Source organism: Brachyhypopomus gauderio, unplaced genomic scaffold (assembly GCF_052324685.1).
Source record: "Brachyhypopomus gauderio isolate BG-103 unplaced genomic scaffold, BGAUD_0.2 sc149, whole genome shotgun sequence".
NCBI lineage: Eukaryota > Metazoa > Chordata > Actinopteri > Gymnotiformes > Hypopomidae > Brachyhypopomus > Brachyhypopomus gauderio.
In genome coordinates this window covers 392887-400715 of record NW_027506970.1, presented here as the reverse complement: position 1 = coordinate 400715, position 7829 = coordinate 392887, and positions in this window count along the sequence as shown.

Genomic DNA, 7829 nt, shown 5'->3' with positions numbered 1-7829 from the left:
TCAAGCAATTCCATCACATAAACCAAGCTGTTTGGGCTAGGACAAACATTCACAAGTTCCTGATCCAAAGAGACCATAAAGTCTACATACAAAGCCATACATAACCCATGAATAGTCCATATACTGTTCACTAATTATATTTCTTATTACATTATATCCAGTCATCTTACAACAGTCCTCAGGACACGTATACTTCAAAAACGATAATAATTATCATTGGTCATTCTATAAAAAGAAGAAAATGTGAAATGTATTCTCACTATACCTGTTTAGAACAGTTTTGTATATGTCAAAACTCATTACAAAGGCACAGACTTTATCAAAATGACAAACTTTAGAGGTTAGAAAGTTAACACTATTTAATTTGTAAATGAACAAAAATGCACGAGTGTCGCTTTAATTTGAAAAACGAATTGTTTTGTCTTGATTTGTTGTCCCGTTGCCTTGGTAAAATGCCTATAGCCTAAGGGCACGGCCTCCTTTTGATTATTCTTTTATTAATCTACAAAATAAAACTTTTCAGTCACATAAACAGACACAGGGCAAGGTAAACTAAATAGCACACATAATTACAGACATATTTTAAATAATTGTACATTATCGTAACGTAATACAGATGAATAGCGCAGCCACGGGGGCGCATGGGTAAGTGGGGAATGCCCCATTGGACCGAGGCAAATTACCCATGAGGCCCCAGCGCGGCTCAGTTAAAAGATAGTTTTATGATGGTTAGGTTGTACAATTATTAAATACGTGTGTAATTGTTAGTATCATTTAGTTTAGCTTGCCTTGTGTCTGTTTATGTGACTGTACAGTCGTTGTCACTCCCGCCATGTGTGTGTCGCCATCTCATAACACCTGTTCATATAAGAGTTTTATGGGTAAATTCAACATCATTAAAAGCTCCTACTTGTTTACCCTGTGTGCCACCATATTCCACCAACCACAATTATGTCTGTTATTCTTTTAAGAACCCATATGTCTATCAACTTTTACTCCAGTGCAAACCACAATATAGCAAAATGCACATGTTTAATCATTTATTAAGCTGATTAGTCTTTGCAACACATTATTCTTATCATTCTTCCGTAGTGCAGCTAGGCTACTTCCGTTATGCTTTCCATTCCACAATCTAGAGTCTTAAAGAATTCAAATTCCTGCTGTGTGACCTTCAGAGTCGCCTGCTTCACAACCCATGTGAGCTGTCTAGAACCACACAGGTGCTTCACTCTGGTAACGTTATTTACAGGTGGCAAGGGCAGCATATTTCTCCAGCAACATCTTTAGAGTTTGGCTTCCAATACCACTGACCATTCTCATGCGCTAAAGAGTCACACGCATATTTTTACAATCACAATGATTGGCACCTTTCATGACACTTTTAAAGCCACCTGTGTTGAAAATCGTGCCCATGTCTCTAAGCAGCCATGTCTCAACACAGAAGATACTTCTCCAAAGCTCATGGGCACACCACACCAGAGACATGAACTCTCTTCAGCAAGATCACAGCCTCCAACATCTTTCAAGCAATTCCATCACATAAACCAAGCTGTTTGGGCTAGGACAAACATTCACAAGTTCCTGATCCAAAGAGACCATAAAGTCTACATACAAAGCCATACATAACCCATGAGTAGTCCATAAGTAGAATATCAGCAAAGGCTCCTGCATATAGAGCATGTGTGCTGCAATATTCCACACACCACAATGATGTATGCCATCCTTTTAAGAAAGCACTTGTCTACCAACTTTTACTCCAGTGCAAACCACAATATAGCAAAATGCACATGTTTAATCATTTATTAAGCTGATTAGTCTTTGCAATACATTATTCTTATCATTCTTCCGTAGTGCAGCTAGGCTACTTCCGTTATGCTTTCCATTCCACAATCTAGAGTCTTAAAGAATTCAAATTCCTGCTGTGTGACCTTCAGAGTCGCCTGCTTCACAACCCATGTGAGCTGTCTAGAACCACACAGGTGCTTCACTCTGGTAACGTTATTTACAGGTGGCAAGGGCAGCATATTTCTCCAGCAACATCTTTAGAGTTTGGCTTCCAATACCACTGACCATTCTCATGCGCTAAAGAGTCACAAGCATATTTTTACAATCACAATGATTGGCACCTTTCATGACACTTTTAAAGCCACCTGTGTTGAAAATCGTGCCCATGTCTCTAAGCAGCCATGTCTCAACACAGAAGATACTTCTCCAAAGCTCATGGGCACACCACACCAGAGACATGAACTCTCTTCAGCAAGATCACAGCCTCCAACATCTTTCAAGCAATTCCATCACATAAACCAAGCTGTTTGGGCTAGGACAAACATTCACAAGTTCCTGATCCAAAGAGACCATAAAGTCTACATACAAAGCCATACATAACCCATGAGTAGTCCATAAGTAGAATATCAGCAAAGGCTCCTGCATATAGAGCATGTGTGCTGCAATATTCCACACACCACAATGATGTATGCCATCCTTTTAAGAAAGCACTTGTCTACCAACTTTTACTCCAGTGCAAACCACAATATAGCAAAATGCACATGTTTAATCATTTATTAAGCTGATTAGTCTTTGCAATACATTATTCTTATCATTCTTCCGTCATGCAGCTAGGCTACTTCCGTTATGCTTTCCATTCCACAATCTAGAGTCTTAAAGAATTCAAATTCCTGCTGTGTGACCTTCAGAGTCGCCTGCTTCACAACCCATGTGAGCTGTCTAGAACCACACAGGTGCTTCACTCTGGTAACGTTATTTACAGGTGGCAAGGGCAGCATATTTCTCCAGCAACATCTTTAGAGTTTGGCTTCCAATACCACTGACCATTCTCATGCGCTAAAGAGTCACAAGCATATTTTTACAATCACAATGATTGGCACCTTTCATGACACTTTTAAAGCCACCTGTGTTGAAAATCGTGCCCATGTCTCTAAGCAGCCATGTCTCAACACAGAAGATACTTCTCCAAAGCTCATGGGCACACCACACCAGAGACATGAACTCTCTTCAGCAAGATCACAGCCTCCAACATCTTTCAAGCAATTCCATCACATAAACCAAGCTGTTTGGGCTAGGACAAACATTCACAAGTTCCTGATCCAAAGAGACCATAAAGTCTACATACAAAGCCATAAATAACCCATGAATAGTCCATATACTGTTCACTAATTATATTTCTTATTACATTATATCCAGTCATCTTACAACAGTCCTCAGGACACGTATACTTCAAAAACGATAATAATTATCATTGGTCATTCTATAAAAAGAAGAAAATGTGAAATGTATTCTCACTATACCTGTTTAGAACAGTTTTGTATATGTCAAAACTCATTACAAAGGCACAGACTTTATCAAAATGACAAACTTTAGAGGTTAGAAAGTTAACACTATTTAATTTGTAAATGAACAAAAATGCACGAGTGTCGCTTTAATTTGAAAAACTAATTGTTTTGTCTTGATTTGTTGTCCCGTTGCCTTGGTAAAATGCCTATAGCCTAAGGGCACGGCCTCCTTTTGATTATTCTTTTATTAATCTACAAAATAAAACATTTCAGTAACATAAACAGACACAGGGCAAGGTAAACTAAATGGCACACATAATTACAGACATATTTAAAATAATTGTACATTATCGTAACGTAATACAGATGAATAGCGCAGCCACGGGGGCGCATGGGTAAGTGGGGAATGCCCCATTGGACCGAGGCAAATTACCCATGAGGCCCCAGCGCGGCTCAGTTAAAAGATAGTTTTATGATGGTTAGGTTGTACAATTATTAAATACGTGTGTAATTGTTAGTATCATTTAGTTTAGCTTGCCTTGTGTCTGTTTATGTGACTGTACAGTCGTTGTCACTCCCGCCATGTGTGTGTCGCCATCTCATAACACCTGTTCATATAAGAGTTTTATGGGTAAATTCAACATCATTAAAAGCTCCTACTTGTTTACCCTGTGTGCTACCATATTCCACCAACCACAATTATGTCTGTTATTCTTTTAAGAACCCATATGTCTATCAACTTTTACTCCAGTGCAAACCACAATATAGCAAAATGCACATGTTTAATCATTTATTAAGCTGATTAGTCTTTGCAACACATTATTCTTATCATTCTTCCGTAGTGCAGCTAGGCTACTTCCGTTATGCTTTCCATTCCACAATCTAGAGTCTTAAAGAATTCAAATTCCTGCTGTGTGACCTTCAGAGTCGCCTGCTTCACAACCCATGTGAGCTGTCTAGAACCACACAGGTGCTTCACTCTGGTAACGTTATTTACAGGTGGCAAGGGCAGCATATTTCTCCAGCAACATCTTTAGAGTTTGGCTTCCAATACCACTGACCATTCTCATGCGCTAAAGAGTCACACGCATATTTTTACAATCACAATGATTGGCACCTTTCATGACACTTTTAAAGCCACCTGTGTTGAAAATCGTGCCCATGTCTCTAAGCAGCCATGTCTCAACACAGAAGATACTTCTCCAAAGCTCATGGGCACACCACACCAGAGACATGAACTCTCTTCAGCAAGATCACAGCCTCCAACATCTTTCAAGCAATTCCATCACATAAACCAAGCTGTTTGGGCTAGGACAAACATTCACAAGTTCCTGATCCAAAGAGACCATAAAGTCTACATACAAAGCCATACATAACCCATGAGTAGTCCATAAGTAGAATATCAGCAAAGGCTCCTGCATATAGAGCATGTGTGCTGCAATATTCCACACACCACAATGATGTATGCCATCCTTTTAAGAAAGCACTTGTCTACCAACTTTTACTCCAGTGCAAACCACAATATAGCAAAATGCACATGTTTAATCATTTATTAAGCTGATTAGTCTTTGCAATACATTATTCTTATCATTCTTCCGTAGTGCAGCTAGGCTACTTCCGTTATGCTTTCCATTCCACAATCTAGAGTCTTAAAGAATTCAAATTCCTGCTGTGTGACCTTCAGAGTCGCCTGCTTCACAACCCATGTGAGCTGTCTAGAACCACACAGGTGCTTCACTCTGGTAACGTTATTTACAGGTGGCAAGGGCAGCATATTTCTCCAGCAACATCTTTAGAGTTTGGCTTCCAATACCACTGACCATTCTCATGCGCTAAAGAGTCACAAGCATATTTTTACAATCACAATGATTGGCACCTTTCATGACACTTTTAAAGCCACCTGTGTTGAAAATCGTGCCCATGTCTCTAAGCAGCCATGTCTCAACACAGAAGATACTTCTCCAAAGCTCATGGGCACACCACACCAGAGACATGAACTCTCTTCAGCAAGATCACAGCCTCCAACATCTTTCAAGCAATTCCATCACATAAACCAAGCTGTTTGGGCTAGGACAAACATTCACAAGTTCCTGATCCAAAGAGACCATAAAGTCTACATACAAAGCCATACATAACCCATGAGTAGTCCATAAGTAGAATATCAGCAAAGGCTCCTGCATATAGAGCATGTGTGCTGCAATATTCCACACACCACAATGATGTATGCCATCCTTTTAAGAAAGCACTTGTCTACCAACTTTTACTCCAGTGCAAACCACAATATAGCAAAATGCACATGTTTAATCATTTATTAAGCTGATTAGTCTTTGCAATACATTATTCTTATCATTCTTCCGTCATGCAGCTAGGCTACTTCCGTTATGCTTTCCATTCCACAATCTAGAGTCTTAAAGAATTCAAATTCCTGCTGTGTGACCTTCAGAGTCGCCTGCTTCACAACCCATGTGAGCTGTCTAGAACCACACAGGTGCTTCACTCTGGTAACGTTATTTACAGGTGGCAAGGGCAGAATATTTCTCCAGCAACATCTTTAGAGTTTGGCTTCCAATACCACTGACCATTCTCATGCGCTAAAGAGTCACAAGCATATTTTTACAATCACAATGATTGGCACCTTTCATGACACTTTTAAAGCCACCTGTGTTGAAAATCGTGCCCATGTCTCTAAGCAGCCATGTCTCAACACAGAAGATACTTCTCCAAAGCTCATGGGCACACCACACCAGAGACATGAACTCTCTTCAGCAAGATCACAGCCTCCAACATCTTTCAAGCAATTCCATCACATAAACCAAGCTGTTTGGGCTAGGACAAACATTCACAAGTTCCTGATCCAAAGAGACCATAAAGTCTACATACAAAGCCATAAATAACCCATGAATAGTCCATATACTGTTCACTAATTATATTTCTTATTACATTATATCCAGTCATCTTACAACAGTCCTCAGGACACGTATACTTCAAAAACGATAATAATTATCATTGGTCATTCTATAAAAAGAAGAAAATGTGAAATGTATTCTCACTATACCTGTTTAGAACAGTTTTGTATATGTCAAAACTCATTACAAAGGCACAGACTTTATCAAAATGACAAACTTTAGAGGTTAGAAAGTTAACACTATTTAATTTGTAAATGAACAAAAATGCACGAGTGTCGCTTTAATTTGAAAAACGAATTGTTTTGTCTTGATTTGTTGTCCCGTTGCCTTGGTAAAATGCCTATAGCCTAAGGGCACGGCCTCCTTTTGATTATTCTTTTAATAATCTACAAAATAAAACATTTCAGTAACATAAACAGACACAGGGCAAGGTAAACTAAATGGCACACATAATTACAGACATATTTAAAATAATTGTACATTATCGTAACGTAATACAGATGAATAGCGCAGCCACGGGGGCGCATGGGTAAGTGGGGAATGCCCCATTGGACCGAGGCAAATTACCCATGAGGCCCCAGCGCGGCTCAGTTAAAAGATAGTTTTATGATGGTTAGGTTGTACAATTATTAAATACGTGTGTAATTGTTAGTATCATTTAGTTTAGCTTGCCTTGTGTCTGTTTATGTGACTGTACAGTCGTTGTCACTCCCGCCATGTGTGTGTCGCCATCTCATAACACCTGTTCATATAAGAGTTTTATGGGTAAATTCAACATCATTAAAAGCTCCTACTTGTTTACCCTGTGTGCCACCATATTCCACCAACCACAATTATGTCTGTTAATCTTTTAAGAACCCATATGTCTATCAACTTTTACTCCAGTGCAAACCACAATATAGCAAAATGCACATGTTTAATCATTTATTAAGCTGATTAGTCTTTGCAACACATTATTCTTATCATTCTTCCGTAGTGCAGCTAGGCTACTTCCGTTATGCTTTCCATTCCACAATCTAGAGTCTTAAAGAATTCAAATTCCTGCTGTGTGACCTTCAGAGTCGCCTGCTTCACAACCCATGTGAGCTGTCTAGAACCACACAGGTGCTTCACTCTGGTAACGTTATTTACAGGTGGCAAGGGCAGCATATTTCTCCAGCAACATCTTTAGAGTTTGGCTTCCAATACCACTGACCATTCTCATGCGCTAAAGAGTCACAAGCATATTTTTACAATCACAATGATTGGCACCTTTCATGACACTTTTAAAGCCACCTGTGTTGAAAATCGTGCCCATGTCTCTAAGCAGCCATGTCTCAACACAGAAGATACTTCTCCAAAGCTCATGGGCACACCACACCAGAGACATGAACTCTCTTCAGCAAGATCACAGCCTCCAACATCTTTCAAGCAATTCCATCACATAAACCAAGCTGTTTGGGCTAGGACAAACATTCACAAGTTCCTGATCCAAAGAGACCATAAAGTCTACATACAAAGCCATACATAACCCATGAGTAGTCCATAAGTAGAATATCAGCAAAGGCTCCTGCATATAGAGCATGTGTGCTGCAATATTCCACACACCACAATGATGTATGCCATCCTTTTAAGAAAGCACTTGTCTACCAAC